Source organism: Podarcis tiliguerta (genome assembly GCF_965153285.1).
Source record: "Podarcis tiliguerta genome assembly, chromosome: 8".
In the NCBI taxonomy this organism is placed as follows: Eukaryota; Metazoa; Chordata; class Lepidosauria; order Squamata; family Lacertidae; genus Podarcis; species Podarcis tiliguerta.
Window position 1 is genome coordinate 17,926,717 of NC_139541.1, and position 24,524 is coordinate 17,951,240.

The 24,524-nt window shown below is 45.1% G+C and overlaps 1 protein-coding gene and 1 long non-coding RNA gene across 4 annotated transcripts in view; both read left to right on the forward strand.

The window, feature by feature from the left end:
* The window catches only part of SCNN1D (sodium channel epithelial 1 subunit delta), a 65,994-nt gene that overhangs the window by 22,301 nt on the left and 19,169 nt on the right, over positions 1–24,524 (forward strand). Inside the window, exon 1 of one of the 3 annotated variants that reach the window (XM_083453981.1) lies at positions 15,003–15,041. The exons of 1 other annotated variant lie outside the window; for it this stretch is intronic. The gene's annotated coding sequence lies outside the window, so the exon portion shown is untranslated. Of the gene's footprint in view, positions 1–15,002; positions 15,042–23,991; positions 24,001–24,524 lie in introns of those variants that run through there. One more of the 3 variants, XM_083453982.1, reaches the window with a different exon arrangement.
* On the forward strand, positions 13,023–13,984 carry LOC310685079. The gene is made up of 2 exons (XR_014515054.1): positions 13,023–13,726; positions 13,926–13,984. It is a non-coding gene; the product is annotated as an uncharacterized lncRNA (long non-coding RNA).

The window sequence follows — 24,524 nt, forward strand, 5'->3', positions numbered from 1 at the left end:
CTCAAACCAAGACACTATTTCCACTTTTGCAGAGTTTGTAAACCAAATCGTTCTTAAACCAGACTGTTCTTAAACCGAGGTACCACTGTATATGGTTTATTCACATTATTTAGTATGCATGGAGGGAGTCCAGATCTTACAGCATGGTCATCTTAAGAGGGGCTTGTTCCTCACAGCAGTACAATTCTGGAGTCCTGCATCTCTCCCTGCCTGCCTTCAGCCAGCCTGCCTAAGATGGATCTGCACTTTTCTCAGCTAATCCAAAGCCCCCCCCCCCAATCTTCCTGTGACATCATGCCCAGTTACTCTGGTCAGCCTTCTAAATTCCAGTCTCTGTTCATACCTCAGGGCAGGTGGGGAAGAACCGTTCTCTTGCATCGCTAATGGCCCTGTCTTGTTTCCCAGTGGCCCTAGGGGATAAACTGGAATGTAATCAGTTTCTTTTTGGAAGAGGTGGACTTGAATTGCAATTAATTCCTTTTAAAGCAAGCTTTCCAAGTGCTTTCCAAATGCCCATTAATGGCCTTTCTTTAATTAGCAATTCTCAGAACAACTCTGAGAACTTAAACACAGCAATCCATCAAACCCTGCTCTTACCCAAACAATATTTACAAAAAATTGCATGTGTTAGAGGGGGAACTGTGGGTAAAAATGAATATATTTGTGAAAACAGCATACAAAAAATGCAATCTACAGTGGTACCTCGGGTTAAGTACTTAATTAGTTCCGGAGGTCCGTTCTTAAGCTGAAACTGTTCTTAACCTGAAGCACCACTTTAGCTAATGGGGCCTCCTGCTGCCGCTGCGCTGCCGGAGCACAATTTCTGTTTTCATCCTGAATAAAAGTTCTTAACCTGAGGTACTATTTTTGGGTTAGCGGAGTCTGTAACCTGAAGCGTATGTAACCTGAAGTGTATGTAACCCAAGGTACCAGTGTATTAGCAGAAACAGCTTGCAAAAATGTAGCTGTCCATCAAAACAAACCCCAGAGTCGAAACGGTCAGGGGTCCCTTTACCTTTACCTTTAGTCGGAGTTTGCACTAAAACGCTGAAGGGTTTTTATGAGGATTTCCTTTGAAAAACAACAGTAATTGCAAATTGCTGCTGAAATGCCAAGAACTGAATTTAAGACTGGGGAAATGAAAAGCTCACGGAACCAAAATCAACAGAAATCATTCCATCCTTCGCTGAAACTCCCAAGTTTAAAAACAGGGAACTGTGGGCACCACAGTTCAAGAAGGACACTGACAAACTGGAACGTGTCCAGAGGAGGGCAACCAAAATGGTCAAAGGCCTGGAAACGATGCCTTATAAGGAACGGCTAAAGGAGCTGGGCATGTTTAGCCTGGAGAAGAGGAGGTTAAGGGGTGATATGATAGCCATGTTCAAATATATGAAGGGATGTCACATGGAGGAGGGAGAAAGGTTGTTTTCTGCTGCTCCAGAGAAGTGGACACGGAGCAATGGATCCAAACTACAAGAAAGAAGATTCCACCTAAACATTAGGAAGAACTTCCTGACAGTAAGAGCTGTTCGACAGTGGAATTTGCTGCCAAGGAGTGTGGTGGAGTCTCCTTCTTTGGAGGTCTTTAAGCAGAGGCTTGACAACCATATGTCAGGAGTGCTCTGATGGTGTTTCCTGCTTGGCAGGGGGTTGGACTCAATGGCCCTTGTGGTCTCTTCCAACTCTATGATTCTATGATTCTAAGATTGCAGCAGTGTTTCAGAAAGCCTCCAGAGACTCTGTGAGAGCCCTTTGCTAGATAGAGCCAGCTGAGTTCTTGGAAGCCATTTGGAGATAATGGCTTGCTATTGTCTACAAGGGTGAGGCCAAGCAGGTACAAACAGCATGTGATACAGAAGAATAGTGAGCAAGTCTGGATGCAATGTGTGCAAGAGAACTCTCTGGAAATTCCCCTCAGGAAGTTGCTGCTTGAAACCAGGAAGGAGCTTGCGTTCCCATCGCAAATTGGCCAATGGATCTGATAAACAAAATATCCACCTGAATAGGTGTTTGAGATGACAGGCTGCCGGCTGAGGGCAGATCACAAGCTAAGTCATTCTAAGCTCTCACCATCATCAGGCCTTCCTCTTTGGTAATAGAATCATAAGCTAGAAACAAGGGTCTGCGTAGCTAAGAAAGTAAGATTCGCCCCCTTAAAAGGAATGGACCTCAGTTACAGGGCAATCTTACCTAAAGTGGAGGAAGAGGTGGACGGGTGTGTGTGTGGGAGAGAGAGAGAGAGGAATGGGGAAAGAAAAGAATATATGAGGAAGAAAAAGGAGAAGAAGTAGGACAAGGAGAAGAAAGGGAAGAAGAAAGAGGAGGAGGGGAAGGAAGGAAGAGGAGGATAGAGTATATGCTTTGCATGCAAAAGGTTCCTTGTCCAATCGCTGACATCTCCAGGTAGGGGTGGTAGAGAGAGCTGGCCAAAGAAAAACACCACCAGTCAATGTAGACAATACTGAGTTAAATGGACCAGTGGTCTGACTTTCAGCATGAGGCAGCTTCCTGTGCTCCTACTGTTGTAATATACAGATACCAACTTACACTTGCGGGCATGGAAGAGTTAACCTGAGCCCAGAGCTCAGGTTGCAGGTGGGTGTGGCTTAGCAGGCTCTCAGTAGCTTTTGCTCCCCCGCCCACCATTCTCAGTCTTTTTGTTCCTTTGTTCTTCATGGAACAGGCAAGAAGCCATGTAGCCGTGGCTCCCTGCAAGTGAGCTGAATCTCTCCAAAAGGGAGATTTCACAGACTGCATCTTAGCTAGCCCAAAGATTGCACAATCCTTTTTGTAAAGAAGCAAAGTTCCTTAATTTTTAGGTCATTTGGAACCTTTTTCATCTTCATTTTACTGCCAATGGATGAAAACTGTCTGTGATTTATTCTAGCCTAAGTATTTCTGTGGGGAACTTTTGTTTAAAGGTGGACGAGGGCAGGTGCAAATCTAACCAAGCTTAAATGTGCTTGGAGCAATCACCATTATGCTAACTCTGCTACGAGAGAGTAAGAATCTCTCTTCCAAACCTCTTTCTCCAACACCTATGCCACAAGAGAAATGCCATTGCTCCCAGTGGCGTAGCATGGGTTGTCAGCACCCGGGGCAAGGCAAGTAATTTGCGCCCCCTAACACGTGGAGCCAGGTAGGGGCAGAGAGCTGCGAGTGCGAGTGCGAGCGGCCCCCCCAGATGTTGCGCCTGGTGCAGCCGGCCCCTCCTGCACCCCCCACACTATGCCACTGATTGCTCCATGGTTAGAGCACCTGCTTTGCAAGCAGAAGGTCCCAGGTTCAATCCCTGGCATCTCCAGGTAGGACTGGGAATGTCCCCTGTCTGAAGCCCTGAAGAACCACTGCCGTTTTCGGGCACACACTCACTTCATGACAGCAAAGCTGAGCTAGATGGACCAGTGGTCTGACTTGATCTAAGGCAGAATCTCATCTGTCATCATCATCATCAATTTAGCAATCAACACCAGCTTACCCTGATCCTCCAGGAGAAAAATTACATAATAATCAGCTGCATATCCCATAATTGGGGAGTGATTATCTCATTGCCCATCTCTGCACCAAGAGCAAAACAAAGAGTACATGGATTACCCCATCTCCATAACGTTTGATGGTTCTCTGTTGTATTATTATTATTATTATTATTATTATTATTATTATTATTATTATTATTAGGTTGCACCCAAATGTCTTTTATTTGGAGTAGAGCCACTGAAAGGAATGGACCTAAATTAAGCCCTGTCTGCACTATACATTTAAAGCAGTATCATACAATTTCAGTCACAACCCCCTCCAAAGAATCCTGGGAAGCTGTAGTTTATTTGTGCCGAGAGTTGTTAGAGACCCCTGTTCCCTTCACAGAGCTACAGTTCCCAGAGTTCCCTGAGGAAAGGGATTGGCTGTTAAATCACTTTGGGAATTGTAGGTCTGTGAGGAGGAGAGGGGTCTCCTATGAGCACCCTTCACAAACTACACTTCCCAGGAGTCTTTGGAGGAAGCCACGGCCATTTAAAGTGGTGTGAAAATGCTTTAAATATATAGTGCAAATAGGGCCTTTCTCTCAGTAGACCCATTGAAATTAAAGGTAAAGGGTAAAGGGACCCCTGACCATAAAGTCCAGTCATGGCCAACTCTGGGGTTGCGATACTCATCTCGCTTTATTGGCCGAGGGAGCTGGCATACAGCTTCCAGGTCATGTGGCCAGCTGCCTTCAGATGTCTTCTGAATGTCAGATAGTTGTTTATCGCTTTGACATCTGATGGGACGGCGTTCCACAGGGCGGGTGCCACTACCGAGAAGGCCCTCTGCCTGGTTCCCTGTAACTTGGCCTCTCGCAGTGAGGGAACCGCCAGAAGGCCCTCGGAGCTGGACCTCAGTGTCCGGGCAGAACAATGGGGGTGGAGACGCTCCTTCAGATATACTGGACCGAGGCCGTTTATTTAATTTATTTTATTTAATCCCTTATTTAATGCAAAGCAGGAGAAACAAATAAAAAAAACATAAATATCATGCATGTGGCCCATCACCACTGGCCTTTGGTCATGCTGGGTGATGCGAGTTCGAGTCCAGAAACATCAAGAGCGCCACAGTTTTCCAATACACACACCTGTGGTAGGCAATGGAATATCCTGACTAGCCATATTGTGACTCAGAACTGGTCCGGCATTTCTAAGTTTATTTTATGGCTTTCCATTCTGCCTTCGACATATTCCAGAAGGTGACTTACCCAACAGGAAACTAAAGTACAGTAATAGGAGATAGATAATGAGTGGGATGCGCAACAAATGTGTTGCAGCGCAGAGTGCCTCCTGCTCAGGGTTCCAGCCAGCCATTCCCTTCTCCAGTTAGGGATGGGCGAGTCTTTCATAAGACTATTGGGAGAGATCTGCTGCGTCACACAAAGGTGTATCTTGTCCAGCTTTCTGTTCTCCCAGCAGCCATTCAGGGAACTCCAAAAAGCCCACAGGCAGGGCATGAAGGCATTTGTCCATGTTACTCATAAAAACATAAAAAGAGCTTTGCAGGATGAGGCCGATGACCCATCTAGTCCATCACCCACATTGGCCAACCAGATGCCCCAATGGAAAGCTCACAAGCAGGAACTGAGCTCAACAGCAAAGCTCCCCACTCGTGATTCTGAGCAACTTTCCTTTGTCCCTGTTTTCACAGGGGAGAGTATTCCATTAATCGGGGCACCACTACCAAGAAGGCCATGTTACAATGAGCTTTCTTCAAAAAATCTCAGAAAATGGCCCCTGTTTTCCAGCTGTCATTTTGGCACATGGAATAAAAAGTGTCATGGGCATGTCACTTCTCAACATATTCTGGTTAGCTAAATCTGCAGATCTGATTTTTTTTGGGGGGGGGAGCAACAGGCACTCTCACCAACATACATAGTTAATTTTTAATTATTAGGCTAAAACATTCCTGCTTGTCCAGGTTTTTTAAAACTGAGATTGTACTTGTGCATGATTTATGGCCTGCTTTTGACAGTCATCTTTTTTATTGAGTGAACCATCACCAGTGAATCAGCGAGCAAGCCATCATTACTATTGATTTGTACGCTGCCTTTCCATTGTTATACCACGCTCCAGGCGGCTGACGACATCAATGAAATGTACATAATTCACTCTAACAGGTACAAAATTGGAACAAAACAAAAACAGTCATGCTTCTAAATACCAATTAGGATATCAGATCGGATGGTGATCTGTCCTTGTTTATAAAGATGCAGCTGATAGAGGCAGAGGAGCTGTGATGACAGAGTTGTATATGGTTATGCGTTGTGTGGAGAAATCAGGCCTTAGGACCATCAGAGGAAGCTGAATGTTGGAAGATGCAGCCACCCCAAGCGTCCCTATTTTCTAGGGACTGTCCCTGTTTTACAGAAGCCGTTCCAGTTTTTGATTTGATCCTGGAATGTCCCACTTTTCCTTAGAAAGTCCCAATTTTAATCAGAGAAATGTTGGAGGATATGGAGTTATGTGACTCCCCTGAGCCAAGGAGATAAGTAACTATACAGTGGTACCTCAGGTTAAGAACTTAATTCATTCCAGAGGTCTGTTCTTAACGTGAAACTGTTCTTAACCTGAGGTACCACTAATGGGGCCTCCCACTGCCACCGCGGTGCCGCCATGCAGTTTCTGTTCTCATCCTGAAGCAAAGTTCTTAACCCGAGGTACTATTTCTGGGTTAGCGGAGTCTGTAACTTGAAGCGTATGTAACCTGAAGCATCTGTAACCCAAGGTACCACTGTACAACCTTTAGAAGACACCAAAAGGCAGCCCTGAATAGGGAAGTTTTTAAAATGTTTTATTATGCTTGTAGATATGTTGGGAGCTGCCCAAAGTGGCTGGGGCAACACAGCCAGATGGGCAAGGTATAAATAATAAAATTGTTGTTGTTGATGATGTTGAATAGGATGTCCCTATTTTCATCGGATAAATATTGGAGGGTATAAATATGTACTCCTTCACACAGTGCACAGTTAATGAAATCCACTCTGGTAACATGCTGTGTCAGCCACCAATTTGGGTGACTTTAGAAGTGGATTAGAAAGATACTTAGAGGGTAAGGCTCTCACGGATGCAGGGACGCGGGTGGTGCTGTGGTCTAAACCACTGAGCCTCTTGGGCTTGCCAATCGGAAGGTCGGCGGTCCAAATCCCCGTGACAGAGTGAGCTCCCGTTACTCTGTCCCAGCTCCTGCCAACCTAGCAGTTCAAAAGTACACCAGTGCGAGTAGATAAATAGGTACCACTGTGGCGGGAAAGTAAACGGTGTTTCCGTGCGCTCAGGTTTCTGTCACAGTGTCCTGTTGTGCCAGAAGTGGTTTAGTCATGTTGGCCACATGACCTGGAAAGCTGTCTGGGGACAAATGCCAGCTCCCTCGGCCTGAAAGCAAGATGAGCGCCACAACCCCATTTTCGCCTCTGACTGGGCTTAACCATCCAGGGCCCCTTTACCTTTTACCTTACTAGCCACAAAGGCTATGTTCTGCCTCCCCTTTCGGAGGCAGTATGCAGTATGCCTCTGAATACTAGTTTCTGGAAATCACAAATGGGGAGCGTTGCTGTCGCTTCAGGTCCTGTTTCTGGGCTTCCCATTGGGGGCATCTGGTCAGCCACTGTGAGAACAGGATGCGGCCTAGATGGGCCATTGGCCTGATCCAGCAGGGATATCTTCTTACGTTCTTGCATCAGAAAAAAATAAACCGATGAAAATATCTCAGTGAATGTTGTTGTTGTTGTTTAGTCGTTCAGTCGTGTCTGACTCTTCGTGACCCCATGGACCAGAGCACGCCAGGCATTCCTGTCTTCCACTGCCTCCCGCAGTTTGGTCAGACTCATGTTTGTAGCTTCGAGAACACTGTCTAACCATCTCGTCCTCTGTCGTCCCCTTCTCCTTGTGCCCTCCATCTTTCCCAGCATCAGGGTCTTTTTCAGGGAGTCTTCTCTTCTCATGTGGTGGCCAAAGTATTGGAGCCTCAGCTTCAGGATCTGTCCTTCCAGTGAGCACTCAGGGCTGATTTCCTTAAGAATGGATGTGTTTGATCTTCTTGCAGTCCATGGGACTCTCAAGAGTCTCCTCCAGCACCATAATTCAAAAGCGTCAATTCTTCGGCGATCAGCCTTCTTTATGGTCCAGCTCTCACTTCTATACATCACTATCTCAGTGAATATACAATCAAATTAAGGACTCCCCACATACTTCTTCATAAGGTCTAACAATAAAGATACAAAGCTGTGCTCTCAGTAAACAATCCTCTGAAATCTTGGCCCATAGCATAAGCGTCTGTTCTACGTTAACATCCATTTGGAAGCCTATTTATGCAGGGATGTTGTTTTTATTAAAGAAATGTTTAGAAGGGTGGAATTAGTCTGAGCATTGCTCAAAGAGCAAAAATGGTTACATAAAGGGGTAGATTAATATTGCTCAAGGCGCAAAGAGCCATAATTGTCACACAGAGGGAGAAATTATGCAATTCGCTTTCAGGAGAAAACTTGTTACGCCTACAGGCTCCAACTCAGATTGCATTGATCTTTCTGACACTTTTTTTTCTGGATAACAACCCCTGAGCAAATCAGATGAAAAGCTCCTCACATGGAATGAGTGAGTCAGGCAGGACCGACCTAGGTCTTTCCTGTGATGCGATGGAGAGGGTGGAGCTTCTGCCATGAGGCTGAACATGTGGGATTTAGTATCTCATAAGGCACCTTCCTTTGTCATGGGGAAAAACCCAAATCTTTATCTCTCTCTGACAAGAGAGCGTTGAGGTCAGGGTCTGAGACACCAGTCATGCGCATAGGAGACATAGGAGGAAATATCTCCTGGCCTTAGAAAACATTGCAGATAACATAAGGTATAACCAAACTGTAGCATAAACACATTTTAAATAAATAAAAACAGGAATCTGGAGAATTCAACGAAGTCTGGTCTTATGGGTCAGGAAAGGTTTGGACAAAAAGATATGGATTGTATCTAAGTCAGTCCAGTGGACCCACTAAAATCAATGGACCTAAGCAGTAATATTTTTCTAGAAAAAGAGGAGCCAGAACTCACCATGAACGCCTCTCTCGTTCTCTTAGAATGGCAATGGCACCCACCTGAGAGGTCTGGGAACTGAGTTCTAGCGAGTTCTGGCTGACAAAAAGCCCTGGGCCTAAGTTAGTTATCTCCATTAACTTCAGTGTATCAGTTCTGAGCTGGACTTACATTGGACACAGATCTATGGCTTTAGAAGATGGCTGATACTTCCCATATGACAGAGGGAAGAGCATTCCAAGAGTAAACAGCAAAAATGGTCACTGCCCTGTGGTTTGTGGTGGAGGGACCTGCCAATTTTGGTTCTTTCTGTTTCTCATTTTTCCAATCTTAAATCCATTTTTCTACGTCTCTGTTGCAAATCACAATTTTTTAAATTTAAAAAATCACGAAATTCTTCCACGTTTAGTGCGAATTTCTCCCAATAAGCACCTTCTTTTGTACTTAGTTATGAGTTAATATACGCATTTCCGCAAACAATTCCACCTAACATTGTAGTATGTTCTTTTCACTGATTTATTCATTTTTATGCACATTTCCCCCAAATGTTCACATTTTTTAAAAGAAAAGACTGCTGGGCTGGAGAACTACATTGCAAAATTTGGATTGGTTCAGACTTAGGAGAATAGCTGTGCTTCAGAAACTGCAGGTTCGACAGAATCTCCGTTAAGTGGGACATGATCCACGATGTCCCCACGATGATATTCTAGGTGCAGTGCCATGAGGAGAAATTCCCCAGATTATCTAAGCAATGGAGTCTGGTCTATTTAGGGCCGTGGTTTTCAAAGGTCGTAGCGTGCCACACTGGCGTGGCAGGAGATGTTGGCAACTGTGGCAGGAAGATTCAAGGACAATCAAAGGAACATTTAAAGCAGGGGTATGCAACCTAAGGGATGCAGGTGGCGCTGTGGGTTAAACCACAGAGCCTAGGACTTGCTGATCAGAAGGTCGGCGGTTCAAATCCCCCGACAGGGTGAGCTCCCGTTGCTCGGTCCCTGCTCCTACCAACCTAGCAGTTCGAAAGCACATCAAAGTGCAAGTAGATAAATAGGTACCGCTCTGGTGGGAAGGTAAATGGCATTTCCGTGTGCTGCTCTGGTTCGCCAGAAGCGGCTTAGTCCTGCTGGCCACATGACCCGGAAGCTGTACGCCGGCTCCCTCAGCCAATAAAGCAAGATGAGCGCCGCAACCCCAGAGTCGGTCACGACTGGACCTAATGGTCAGGGGTCCCTTTACCTTTATGCAACCTAAGGCCCGTGGACCAGATGCGGCCCAATCGCCTTCTCAATCCAGCCCATGGACGGTCTGGGAATCAGCATGTTTTTACATGAGCAGAATGTGTCCTTTTATTTAAAATGCATCTCCGGGTTATGGCCTGCCTGGTCTTTTTATATGAGTAGAATGTGTGCTTTTATTTAAAATGCATTTTTGGGTTATTTGTGGGGTGGGGCATAGGAATTCGTTCATTTCCCCCCCCCCCAAAAAAAAATAGTCCGGCCCACCACTTGATCTGAGGGACGGTGGACCGCCCCCCTGCTGAAAAAGGTTGCTCACCTCTGATTTAAACATTTCAGTGTAGTATACCACATGGTGGTATCAAAATGATTTGTTTTATTTGCAGAATATGGATATCTCTTCAAAATGAGAGCAAGAGGATCAGGTGGGCGGAAATGAGTCCTGTTCTTATGCACCTGCATTGTTTTTACAGTTTCTGGATGTCCCGTGGTCATATTATAAAGTAGTAACCCTGCTAGGTGTTACTTTCTTTTTGTTATCAATAAATAAAAGATTAAAAAAATCGGTGTTGCCCGAGCAAATTTTTATTCTGAAAGTGTGGCCTAGAGGAAAGAAGTTTGAGAACCACTGATATTAATAATAATAATAATAATAATAATAATAATAATAATAATAATAATAATAATAAATATAGGGCAACTGGGGACACAGTTGTAGCAACCTCAGTCTGCCCTTAGGCAGCCCTACCTGCTTGACATCTGACTTGCAACTCATCCAATGCAATGTCTGTCAGCTTCCTCCTCTTTAGACTCGGTGCTTCCCTGGTATATTTCAGCAAGGAAGAAGGATGGGGCTGAAACCACAATGAGTTGGCTCCGCTTGTCATTGGAAGGTAACATCAGTGGCCCTGGGTCGTCGTCAATACTAGTTTTACCCAGAGTAGGCTCACTGACGTTAATAGACTTGACTAGCTTAGGTTCATCAGTTTCAATAGGTCCACACATTGGAGTTATTTAAGCAGAGATTGGAGGGCCGTCTGTCAGGGATTCTTTTCTCTTTTAAAAATAATTTTTATTATGAATTTCAACATAACAAATTATCAAAAACATATCATCTTCATTCTCCCCCATTTTCCCCCCTTCCCCAAGAAAAAGCCTCCCTCCCTCCCCCCCAAGACTTTCCTCAGCGCCTCTCTCTGATTTTTCAACACACGTTATTCTCTGCATATTATAAAATTGTAAATATTATCTATTATGTTAACTATAATAAATTTGTGTATGTTTATTCAAAACCTGCCAAGGAGTCCAGTTCATTTTGGTATGGTTTTTTTAAAAGTAATTCGTAAAAAGTTTCCATTCTTCTTTAAAGCCACAGTTGTCCTTGTCTCGCAGTTTGTATGTCAATTTCGCCAGTTCCGCATAATCCGTCAATTTCCCTTGCCACTGTTTTTTTGTCAGGGATTCTTTAAGCTGTGGTTCTGTCACTGCAGGGGGTTGGACAAGATGACGCTATCCCTCCCAACTCTATAATTCTATGATGCTAATCTGAATAAAATATTGTGGGGTGGGACAGGTGAGCTCCGCCCTGCATAATCGGTCACATGCTGCGGCACATGCACACTACAGTGGTACCTCGGGTTACATACGCTTCAGGTTACACACTCTGCTAACCCAGAAATAGTGCTTCAGGTTAAGAACTTTGCTTCAGGATAAGAACAGAAATCTGGCTCCGGCAGCAGCAGGAGGCCCCATTAGCTAAAGTGGTGCTTCAGGTTAAGAACAGTTTCAGGTTAAGAACGGATTTCCGGAACGAATTAAGTACTTAACCTGAGGTACCACTGTATTTGAATGCAATGCCCATCAACTTTAGGAGGCCCAGCTCCCTCAAATATTTTATGGGGGCGGGGGGGCTGAAAGGACCTCAGCCCCTAGGAGTTGGTCCTATGGATTCTATAAAACTGAGTTGGAGACAACCCCAGGTGTGCTGTTAACCAACTGAGGCCGCGATCCCAATCCTACTTACCTGGGAGTGACCCCCATTGAATTAATTGCAACTTACACAGTTAGGATCACAGCCGCCATCTGCTTTGCCCTCTCTGGATATTCCTGGAGAGTGGAATGACTTGGTCATACTGACCCATGTCGTCACATCAAGATGAGGCTACTGTTGTGTGACCCACATGGGCTTCCTTTGAAAAGCGTCAGCGAGATCCTCGGCCAGTTCAGATTGGGTCAGGACGTTCTATGCAAAGGACATTACTTTTGCAAGAACTCCTTAGGAGGAAATAGAGTGATGCATCGCATAACCTGCTTCTTAAATTGGCCTTCACCAGAGAGCAGAGTTTCAAGCACTTCCTTCGCGTTGACCTCCAATTTGGCACAAACTGATCATCTTCCAGCTGCCGTAACCCTGTTGATCCAGAGGTCAGATCTTGCATGTGGCTGTGAAGCCTCGGTCCTTCCTAGTCCCCCAGTCCACCCCTGCAAAGCTGGAGTGCTAACTGAAAGCAACAGAGCAGAGGAGATGGAAGCACAGTGCTGACTTGCTTGCTTAGATGCTGTGATTTTGCAGTGAGGCAAAGCCCTGTCTGTGCGTCCTTGGCTTCACAAGAGATGTGGAGCTCTCTTATGCAGCCAACTGCAGCAGGGCTTGCTGTCAGTGCCAAACAGCGAGCCCTGCTTGCAAAGGAATGATCGGGGACTCATTTTAGGCACCCCATTGCTCCTTGGCCTATAGCCATCGAGTCTGTTGTTTAATGGCAAGAGTGCAGAGTCCCTTCATTCAGTTGCAGCCACGACCCTTCTAAAATGATATAACCTTCTAAGATTACACAATGTAATAATAATAATAATAATAATAATAATAATAATAATAATAATACAGTCATACCTCAGGTTAAATATGCTTCAGGTTGAGCATTTTCAGGTTGCGCTCCGTGGCAACCCAGAAGTAACGGAATGCATTACTTCCGGGTTTCACCACTCGCGCATGCGCAGACACTCAAAATGACATCACACACATGCGCAGAAGCAGCAAATCATGACCTGCGCACACGCAGATGCGGGTTGCGTTCTGCTCAGGATGCGAACGGGGCTCCGGAACAGATCCCTTTTGCATCCAGAAGTACCACTGTAATAATAATAATAATTCTTCTCAGGGGCTAAAAAGCTCCCCTTTCATACAGAGAGACTCTGCTGCAAAAATAGTAGTGGGTCTTTGACCTCCTGCAACTCTGGACCACTAAGCCTCTGGCTATGGTTGCCCCTCCACTTGCCGAGGGCACTATACATTTGACCAGAAATGTCTGACAGAAATTGTCATCAGGGTGGAAAGTTGCATTTTAATTTCAGAGAATCATAAAATTGGAAGGGACCCAGAGTGTCATCTAGTCCAAACCCCTTCACTTAAATACTTCTCGCCCTCCGTTCACACAGTGGTCCCAGTGCTGGTGAAAGAAAAGAGATAAAAGTGTACAAAACCACAGAGTCGAAAAGCAGCCACACTCTATTGTGAACAAAACTCTGTGGCACAGTAGATCTTGGTTATCCTTTGCCCACTTAAAAAAAAAAAAAATCACAGTAAAGCAGCTGGTTAATCCAATCCAGGAAAACACTGACAACAACATCACTGAATGATCCTTGCTGCAGCTTGCAATGGGTGGGAATAATATGTGCAAACACTCCCTCCCATTCACGCAGGCAGGCAGGACCCAAAATCCCGCAACCCTGTGGAATAAGCAAGGTAGGCAGCTGGCTATGGCAGTAGACCAGATGCTGGATTCGGATGGCCTGGAGTTCACTTCCAGGCATCTCTTCTAAGATGGGCTGATGCGAGAAAGGTTCCTTGGCCAGCCTTGGGCTGGGGAAGTGCCGTCGCTCAGCAGTAGAGCACCTGCCATGCATGCAGAAGGCTCCAGGTTCAATCTCCCATGGCATCTCCAGGTAGGGCTGCGATTTATCCCCTACCTGCTGCCAGTCAGTGTAAGCAACCCTGAGCTAGATGGACAATGGCCTGACTCAGTATGTGTTCCTGTGTGTGTGTGTGTGTGTGTGTGTGTGTTGCACGTTGTGTTCCTGCGTCTTAAGGGCTGTAGCTCAGTGACAGAGCATCTGTTTTGCATACAGAAGGTCCCATCTCTAGGTAGGGCTGGGACAGACTCTCTTCTGAAACCCTGGAAAACTGCTGCCAGTCAGGGTAGATAAGAAAGAAAGAAAGAAAGAAAGAAAGAAAGAAAGAAAGAAAGAAAGAAAGAAAGAAAGAAAAGAGTTGGAGGAAAGGAGCTGCAACACCAGAGACCAGAATATTAAAAACTGAAATGTAGATGTAAATAAATGGTGCTTAAAAACAACAACAACAACCCATGTAAAACTCCAAAAGGAAGTGTCTCAGTAACTAGCACTGTGGTGGCCCCTTCAAAAGCACCTTGGTCCAAACACCAGATTTTTCCAAGTAGAAGGCTTGTGGGCATGCAGAAGGTGGCAGGTTCAATCCTCAGCATCTCCACATAGGACCGGGAAACACCCCTTCCCCGGACCCTGGATCACAGAGTCGGAAGAGACCCTGAGGATCATGTGGTCCAAGCCCCTGCAATGCAGGAATATATGCAGCTGCGCCGTACAGGGATCGCACCTGCAACCTTGGCATTATCAGCATCGCGCACTAACCAGCTGAGCTATCCGGGATAACTGCTGCCGATCAGTGTCGACAAGACTGAGCCAGACGAGCCAATGGTACACAACACGTGCTGAGTGCAAGGCAGCTCCCTGTATTCCTGAGAATACAGGCGGAAATTTTCCGAGGCAGGGAGGTCACCCGGCATCTTTGAGGGCAGCAGGAGAAGTGACCGAATCACCCGAAAGACGAGGACGATGAAGACACTGCAAGGAGGATTCCTCAGAATTTGGAATTATTTCCTCGTTTCCTCCTCCCTCTATCGCAGCCGACAAACGGACGCCTTTGCGCGAGATTCCGCACGAATCCAAAAGCTTCCCAAGTTGAGCAAGCTTCTCCGCGTCCTCCGACTGGCTGGTCTGGTCTGGTCTTCTTCCCAGCCGGCTGCGTCTCTCCAAGAAGCTCCAGCCCTTTCGAGCCGTGACTCAACCTCTCAATCTGCATAACAAGGCTGGACAGCTCCCAGGCGCTCTTATCTGTGGGTATAAAAGAAAACTCTCAGGATCCTGCCCTCACATTTTGCCAGCTCCTCCGCGCTGCGCTCCACCCGGCTCCCAGTCCAAGAGAAGAGCGGGGGCAACCAAGGTACCGATCGCTTTCTTGCGGCTGCTAATGTGTGTGCCTTGTGTGTGGCTCTGCCCTGGCATTAGTGCCTGAAACCAGCTCATAATTGCTATATTTAGAGCTAGTAGGCTAATGGTAGTGTAACTCGGCTTCTTATGATTACATTTGACTGTCTCTGTGTGTTTTGCTGGACGGGTTTCTACAGTTGAGTACAGTTTGGTGAGCATCTACAGCATGCAAGCGGAGGGGTGGACAATGAGGTGGTTAGAAAGGACTGTAACACTTCAGGTGGTGCCTGAACTCCTTTTCGATGTCACCCCCCCCCCTTATTTTTAAGCAAAAAAGGGGGAAAGTCCTTGTGGCAAAAAGAACTAGTGCCTCAAGTTTCTCCCAACCAGCCCTTTCTCCTGCAGTGCTGGTTTTTCCAATTCATGGACAATTCCTTTGACCCAGGGAAAGATTTTGGAATTGTGATTCTTCTACCCACCTTCGGTCCTACCTGCTGCCGTGTTCTGCCACAGGTGTACAGTGGAGAATGAGTCAAAGGACCACAAACACTCTGCTGTGATTTCCATGTTCCATCTATTTTGGCCCCATGGGAGGCTCATGCAATTTCCAGGAATCTGTACACAGAGGAGACCTATTTTTTTACATATGCAGAAATGGACCAGTTGCGATGGTGCATTAAAAAAAATAATAATTATAAGCTATGTGACTTTGATGATCTTTTTACACTGCCTTTAGTCTTCTACCTGTGGTGTTATTTTTTGTCGGTCATAGTCTAGTAATGATTTGCCATCATTGTTGAGAGCGAATATCTGCTTAATTATTATCAGCCGATATTTTGAGAGTTAATTTTATTGTGTGATATTCTATTTGAAATGGATTCTTGAATATTACTTTATTTGGCATAATCCACTTATTTTAAATGACTTTTATTGTGACATACTTTTGTTGGATCAGAATGTTTTAATGGATGTGCAGACTTTGCAGTATATTTTGTTGTTTCTACGGCTTGTAAACTGCCTTGCGTATATAGCAATATGGGAAGGCGGTATCCCAGTTAAAAGTGAAATGAATGAAAATGGGATAGAGTGGGCATCAAAGAGGGCAAATGACTAGAGGTGAATCAGTCATTCGCTTCTGGTGACTGTCAGCTGTTGGCTTTAGTTAGTTGTTTTGGAGCTCACCTGTACCTGGATGAGATGCTGACTGAGCTGTCCTCCTTTTTATAGCTTAAAATGTTGGCCTCTGAGTGGATTTTCACAACACAAGCAAATAGTGGTCACGACTAGCTTTTGGAAGTGGGAAGCTAATAGCTTCTGGGCTGCCATCCTATGCTCTCCTACCCAGGTGTAAGCCCCAACTCAGTGCATAGGATTGCACTGTCAGATGTATTGCTGGTCCAGAGATGAGAAACAGACACTTGGACCTCACTTGTCCTTTAATATGAAAGCTGTAGTTGCCTTCAAACATAGTTGTGATGCTCAGTGTTGTCAACTGAAACCAACAGCAGTTCTGAGAGAAAGAGAGAGAGAGAGAGAGAGAGAGAGAGAAGGAGAGATCTGCTTCCTCAGCTCAGCTCCACTAGAACCTTTGAAGTTGGGGTGTTCTTCATTCAACACCAGAGTCGCAGCCTCTCCCCAAATATCACTAATGCTTGAAGGTGGGATGTTCTGAGTTAAAGGAGTGGGAGAGAAGATGGGCCCATCACTCTCTAGATCCCAAGTCACAGAAACTGGGGTGTTTATCCCAGCAGAGGGACTGCAAGCTGCCTTTGGCTGGACCGGTGGGCAGATTGCTTATCATGATGGCTGAACCAATTGACTTGTTTTATTTATTTATTGCATTTGTATCCCCACCTCCTCTTCCAAGGAGCTCAAGGTGGCATACAGGGGTCTCCCTGTCCTCACTAAATCCCCACAACAGCCCTGTGATGCAGGTCAGGCTGAGAGGCAGCGACTGGCCTGAGGTCACATCCAGTGAGCTTCGTGGCTGAGTGGGGAACTGGAGTCTCCCAGGTCCTAGTAGTAATAATAATAACAATAATAATAATAATAATTTATTATGTATACCCCACCCATCTGGCTGGGTTTCCCCAGCCACTCTGGGCAGCTTTCAACAAAGTATTAAAATACAGTAGTCTGTTAAACATTAAAAGCTTCCCTAAACAGTGCTGCCTTCAGATGTCTTCTAAAAGTCTGGTAGTTGTTCTTCTCTTTGACATCCGGTGGGAGGGCATCCCACAGGGCAGGTGCCACTACTGAGAAGGCCCTCTGCCTGGTTCCCTGTAACTTGGCTTCTTGCATTGAGGGAACCACCAGAAGGCCCTCGGCGCTAGACCTCAGTGTCCAGGCAGAACGATGGGGGTGGAGATGCTCCTTCAGGTATACGCTCCTTCAGGTTCTAGTCTAGCACTCTAACATTGCACCACACTGGCACTCAGTGTTGGGAAGTAAGGAAGCTGGCTTGTACCAATTCAGACTTAGAATCACAGAATCATAGTAGAATTGGAAAGGACCCCAAGGGTCATCTAGGCGAACCACCTGCAATGCAGGGACAAACTTTGTCTACGTAGCCTTAGATTGTCTGCTGTGACCGGGAGTGACTCCCTGGGGTTCTTGAGCTAAGAGAGGCTTTTGTTAGCTGAACTTCGGACCATCTCCATGAGCTGCAGTTGCTCCCCAAGTTGCTGGTCATCTGCCTGCTGCCCCCAGGCAAACCACCATCCTTGTGCTACAAGTCCCCACCCACCCACTGTTGCAATGTAGAGATAACAATAATGGGATTTTTATGAGGCTTACCTACAGGTGCTTGAGGCAATGGGTGTGGGACACTGGAAAGGCAAGGCGCTGCTGCTAAATATTGATACAATTGTTAGGGATTAGTGTTATTGGTGTGGATATAAGGCGATCCGTTGGGATGTGCAAGGCTCCAAAGTAGATTGATGCATCTGTCGACAGGGGTGGCTAGATCTCTTAATTCATTTCTCATTTCTCCAGTCAGCTGGTTACATTTCTACCTTAGTTTGCCTGTGCGCGCGCACACACACACACACACACATCCAACTAAGTTCTACTTAGAGTAGAAATTAATGAACCTAAGTTGGTCATGGTCATTAATTTTGATGGTTCTGCTTTGAGCAGAACTAACCTTGACTGCAGCACTGATCAGCATTTTACTGTGTACTTGTCTCTGTATGCAATTTTGCCTACTATACACATTTTTGCAAACTGGTCTCCCCTAATAAAGTGCATTTTTGTATGTCATTTTTACTAATAAGTGGATTTTTAGGCAGGCTTTCCTCTAATACTTCCCATTTTAAAAAAAATCCTTGGGGAAAACTTTGCAGAACTCAGGGAAGTGCACATTTCAAAGAATATCTGTAGTTCAGTGTGTGTGCTGCTTTGGGAAGTGCAAACTTGAGTTCTCCTCCATCCTTATCCATGGATGGGCACATATGTTCCAGAAAGAAAGAGAGAGAGAGAGATTTGAGTATGCACAAAGAAGGGTTTGCAAACAGTGAAGCAGTTAGTTGATTTTGGACTGTAGACATGGGGATTATTTCACTTAGCATTAACATGGAATAAGCCACACCCTGCTGCTCTGAGGACCCTCCTGCTCATTCTGCTGGCCTGGGGCCCCAGACCTCTACCCCAAAGTCTTGTCCTATGGACCAGTGCCACTGTTTGCAAAGAAGGGGAAGAAGAATTTTCTTTCTACAAGAGCATATGTTTCCAAAAATCTTTCTGTAGCGGAATGTTCCCTTCTGCCTCATGAGGACTAGCCACTTGCTCAAAAAATGGCTCATTTAATGGTTTTCCTTGCCACAGCTGACATTTCTGTTTTCGTCCTTGCTAATTGCATCCTCTGGTCTCTCTATCTCTATCTCTCTCTATCTCTCTCTGCATGTAGCTGCTATGCAGTTGATCATCCAGAAAAGTTTGGCTGAGCAAGATGTTAGGGAATCTGCAAGGGGAGGTAATTAAAGCAGAGATTCTCAGCACTTTGCCAGGGATCAAGTGCCATTGCACTGAGTGAGACTCACTTCTGAGTAAACACGCTTACTGTCCCTCTGCACACGTCTTCCTATTCCAAACAACGATGGCCTAATGTGTATGTTTGCAAGCTGAATTCCTCCGGGTTTCTTTCACTCATCCTTTGCTCATCCTTTGCGAATGTACGGTAACTTCACATAAATCAAAGTCACATGGAAAGATTTGGCAGCCCTAGAATGCTTCCCTGGGAGTGAATTGGATTGAGCTCACTAGGATTTGATTCTGAGAACATCTTGCTGCCCAGGTCCTCAGGCTGAATTCATGCAATGTTTTCTGCGAAAAAATGTAGTGTCTTTGAATCCATCTGGATTTATGGCAACCCCCTTCCCATAGCTTGCAAAGAACAGAATCTGGTACCTTTGCATCAAACTTACGAGTTGAAACACAGGCTACCCCACCTGCGGCAACAACAAATCCTTTGCTTGAGAGAACCTGTCCTCTTAGCACCAAATGCTTTAAAAGATAAGTAGCAAAGGGAATTTTCTACTCTGGATTTAATGGTCTAACTATAGGGGGTGAAGCCTCTACTAGATCCCTTAGGGTGCAAGCCCAACCCCACTTAGCTGGGGATGAAAGTTAAGGGAAGAAAGGTGCGTTCAAGTCACATTTTAATGCAAAGCTACCACATCTGCATTCCCCAAACTAATCAGCAAACCAAAGCACGGCTATTAAGGCATCTCAGTTTTTACAATGCCCTCCCCATACCAAAGAATGCATGGGGGGGGAAACCGAAGGCAAGGAAAGAAATGCATATGTCAGAGAAAATCACAAAGACGGGCTGAATTGCTTGGGGGGAAGTGCATACAACAAGTAAAATTGTGTTCAAAAAAGTATACCTTAAGGGAGAAAGGGAGAAAAATGCATACAATTTTTAAAAATAATAAATCATGAACATGTGCAGATATAAGGGGAACTGAATTTAAGAGTGGGGGAAACCCATAGATTTGCCTGCATTCCAGCCTGAGTGTAGGTCCCCTTGAATTCAACAGGACCTGCTTCTGAGTAGACGTGGTTAGGCCTGCATTGTTAAGGTAGTAAAACAACCTTGTTGGAATGGGTGCCTCTCCTCCGCCTCTTGCTGAGAAGGGCCACTGACATCTGCCACAAAGTCTTCTTCATGCCACTGAGTGCAGATGAGGTAGGAAATTATTCAGTTCATCAGAAGGATTGGTGAATCTGTCCATTTCAGTTTCTCTTTGATTCCTGCATTGCAGGGCGTTGGACTAGACAAGATCCCTTCCAACTCCACAATTCTGTTCTACAATGCTTTACATGCCTCCTTTTCTCCCAACCTTCAATTTGGTTCTCCACAATTCCTGCATCGGTTTATGAATACCTCATGAAAATTCAGCAGCGTCTTAGTGTGAATTTCTCCCCCTGTCCTGTTTTTGGTAGGCAATATCACCAAATGTACACACACATCTGCAAAGCAGTTACCCCCTATTGCACTTTTGTACATTGTTTTCACCAATACAGTGGTACCTCGGGTTAAGAACTTAATTCGTTCTGGAGGTCCGTTCTTAACCTGAAACTGTTCTTAACCTGAGGTACCACTTTAGCTAATGGGGCCTCCCACTGCGCCACCGCAGTGTTCTCATCCTGTTCTCATCCTGAAGCAAAGTTCTTAACCTGAGGTACTATTTCTGGGTTAGCAGAGTCTGTAACCTGAAGTGTCTGTAACCCAAGGCATAACTGTATATCTATTCGTACGCACACTTGACCCCAGTATACGCATTTTTGTGCACATCAACTAGCTGGAGAACTGCCCTGAAAAACTGGGAGAGGTATAGATCCCAAAGGGCAGCTGAATCATAGAATTGTAGAGTCGGAAGGGATCCCGAGGGCCATCTAGTCCAACCCCCTGCAATGCAGGAATCTCAACCAAAGCCCACCACTGGCATGTGGCCTTGGAAGGTTGCCCAGAAGGAAATGCAGACCTTGGGCCGAAGAATGATCCCTATCCTTGTGATCCAACAATATTGCAATACCCAAGATTGAAAGCACTGCTCTGGGAGATAGGCTTGTAGCAGATTGATGGTGATTCAGCCACACAGACACACACACACACACCACTTTTCAGATAATGACTTCTGAGTGTATTCATGCACATAGTTAAACCATGGAACTCACTGCCACAGGAGGCAGTAATAATGTACGGTAATGGCGACCAACTTCAATAGCTTTAAAAGAGGATGAGACAAATTCATGGAGGAGAGAGAGCAGGATACTGGAGTAGAGAGGCCATTGGCCTAATCCTGCCAGGCTCTCCTTATGTTCTTAGTGCAGATTTCTAACCGCACATTAAATTCAATGAGGTTTGTTTTGCTCACCAGAAACGTGCGATGCCGGGTTTTATTGCGGCCTGTTTCGGCATGTTTCGGCTCTTGTTTCAATTAGAACATGTTGGTTATAAGGCTTTTGTTACAGCTTCGGGAAAATTGGTCCGTTCATTGGTCGTCCTTGCACTCTCACGGTTATATTGGATGGTTTTACGATTCTGCCATGCAAGCTCTCCTGGGTGCATTTTTGCAAAAGAGGAAGATACGAACAATAAAAAGATGACAATTGTTAACCAAACTGGCTAGTGAAAAATGTGGGCCAGTAACTCCAAGAACTTTGAGAGCAACTCCCAGTAAGGGACCAGGAAGGTGCAGAGCGGAGGATTCATTTACGAAGCCCTGCTGGCATTCGCCAATCAGGATGGAAATTTGTTGTGTTTTTTGTTTTGTTTTTATTTCACTGCAAAATGTGATCATCCAGCCTTGCTGCGTCCAGCGGAACTTCCTACTCATGTGAAGACCCCAACATATGGTCTGTCCCTGGCTGCGCCACTGCCTTCTCTGAGGCTGGTCTGCTTCTCATTGGGGATATTCCAGCTCTAGATTCCTTGCACTTGGCTAGATACGAGGCGTAAGACCCCTTTCCAACTTTACATTTCCAGAAAATAAGAACCATCCCCGGTAGATAAGGACAGCCGCAGGGCGTGTGTTGTATCAGGAGAGCACACACCTATTTGCCGAAGCACTTTTTGCTGATTTCATCATAACCTGCGATGACTGGATATGGAGAGGAGATTCCAGGCTTGATTCACAGTGATTTTGGCGATGCGGCATGTGGGATGCTACACCGATTGAGCAACGGCCTATCCTGCCACAACTAAACATGCTAGCATGACCAGTGAACTTTGCATGTTATTGCCACAGAGAAGAGTGAAGCATTGGGGTTTTCCCTGACGTAGACATCTGTGTGACTTGGAAGCTTGCATCACTTAGGCTGTGTACACATTATACATGTAAAACACATTCAACACCCCCATAAAGAATCATGAGGACTGTAGTTTCTCCCCATGGGGTTATGATTTCCAGCACCCTTAATGAACTACAGTTCTCAGGATTTTCTTTTGGCAGGTGATTTAAATCTATGTTGTGCACACAGCCTTAGTCATTTCTTTGTTCCTTTGAATTCAGGCTCAACTGGGAATCTAAGCAAGGGCCAAATGGAGAGAAGCATAATCTGAGAAATGGAAATGCCTTTGGCAGCAAAACTCTTGAATTCGTGGGGAATAAAACAGGCAGGAAAGAGATGGTAATAGGATGGAGGGGAGAATCCAAGAGATCATCATTGGTGAACTAGGAAAGTCATACATTAAATGCTGTATGGTTTCGAAACACTGCGAAATTTTTGAGAATTTTAAATGTACTTTATGACATTGTCTGAATTGGCTTTGGTACAGAAGGGTGGTTTTCCCCACACTTCCCTTTCTACCCTTTATCCATGCCAGCCCCTCTTTCAGTTTCTCATTCTCTGAGTCTTGTGTTCAAATCTCCAAAGCTCTGCAGTGATTATTTATTTATCTTTAAAGTCGGCCTTTCTGTGCAAAATTCTTACACTGTAGCTGCTCTTCTAGCCTGTTCTGCTTCCCATACACATTACTACAAGCCATGTCCCCTAAGATAAAGCATTTATGTACATCATCTTAAACACTATATGCATTTTTATGCACCAAATCCCCCTGAGATTAGATAGATAGATGATAGATAGATAGATAGATAGACAGATGATAGATAGATATAGATAGATAGATGATAGATGATAGATAGATAGATAGATAGATAGATAGATGATATAGAAGATATAATATATGGTTTATTTAGTTGGAGAACCTCACTGCAAAGTCAGAGGCGCACATTTTAAAGTATTGTTTAAGCGTGAATGTGTTAGGTTTGGATTAAAATCCTAACTGCACCATTTTTATATCCTCCATTTCTCATGTCTACACTGTTGTTAAAGTGTTGCATTAAATAGCAAATGAACAGGACCCTTTGTTATTATTACCGGTTGTTGTTATTGTTGCTGCATGATATAGCGGAGATTGCAAAGGATCAGGCTGTAAGTTTGCTTTCCAGTCATATTTTGAGTGGCGTGACACTTGTTATACTATCGCAATGTCCCTTGATTAAGCAATAAGTTTGTTTCTCAGTTGCTAATTGCATGGAAGCAACTTGGTATAGCTGACTCCTTAGTAATGGGACTCAGGAATCCTGTAGGTCCATCGGCACCTCGATTAAGTCTTGCGAAGCCCAAGAGCGCGGCAATTAACATTAGTGATGTTTTAAAAATGAAAATGAGAAAAGAGTGCCTTGCTCGGAGAGCAAAATAACTCAAGGAAGCTGAGCTTCTCTCAAAGTTATCTCTGCAACCATAGGGACTAGAACCCTTTCCTGCCTAAAGGAAAGCTAGTCTTCTTCTCCAGACTCTAGAAAGAGCATTTGAAGAAAGAAGTAGAATTTCAGAGTTGGAAGGGTCCATGAGAAATCATCTACTCCAAGCCCACATTTAGACCAGAGTCCATGGATGTGGCTTGTGTAGCTTAGCAGCAGAACATCTCTTTTGTATGCAGAAGGTCCCAGATTCAATCTCTGGTAGGGGCTGCAAAAGTTTCTCACTCTGAAACCTTAGAGAGCCACTGCCAGTCTGTGCAGACAGTACTGAGCTAGAGGGACCAATGGTCTGACTCAGTATAATTTCCTACCACCCTTCTCCCTTAGTCACAGCTCAGGGGTTTAGCTTCCTCTCTGCAAGCAGAAAGTCCCAGGTTTGGTCCTCAGCATTTCTAAGTAGCATTGGGAAAGAAGGCCCGTCTGAACCCTTGGGGAGCTGCTGCCAGCCAGTGTAGGCAATACTGAGCTTGATGCAGCAGGGATCTGACTCAGCAAAAGGCACCTTCCCGCATTTCTCTGTGCAGAGTAAGAAACTGCTGTTCAACACCATTCAGACGCAACCAGCAGAGGGCACCATCTTGCAAGGCCCTGACTCCTCTGCAGAGCCAACGCTTCTGCAATGGGTGTATCTTGAGTACATATTATTAAGTTCTTTAATTGATGTACACAGTACTAAAGAAAAGGCATATTAAAACAAATCTTCCATTATTTAAAACAAAACAGTG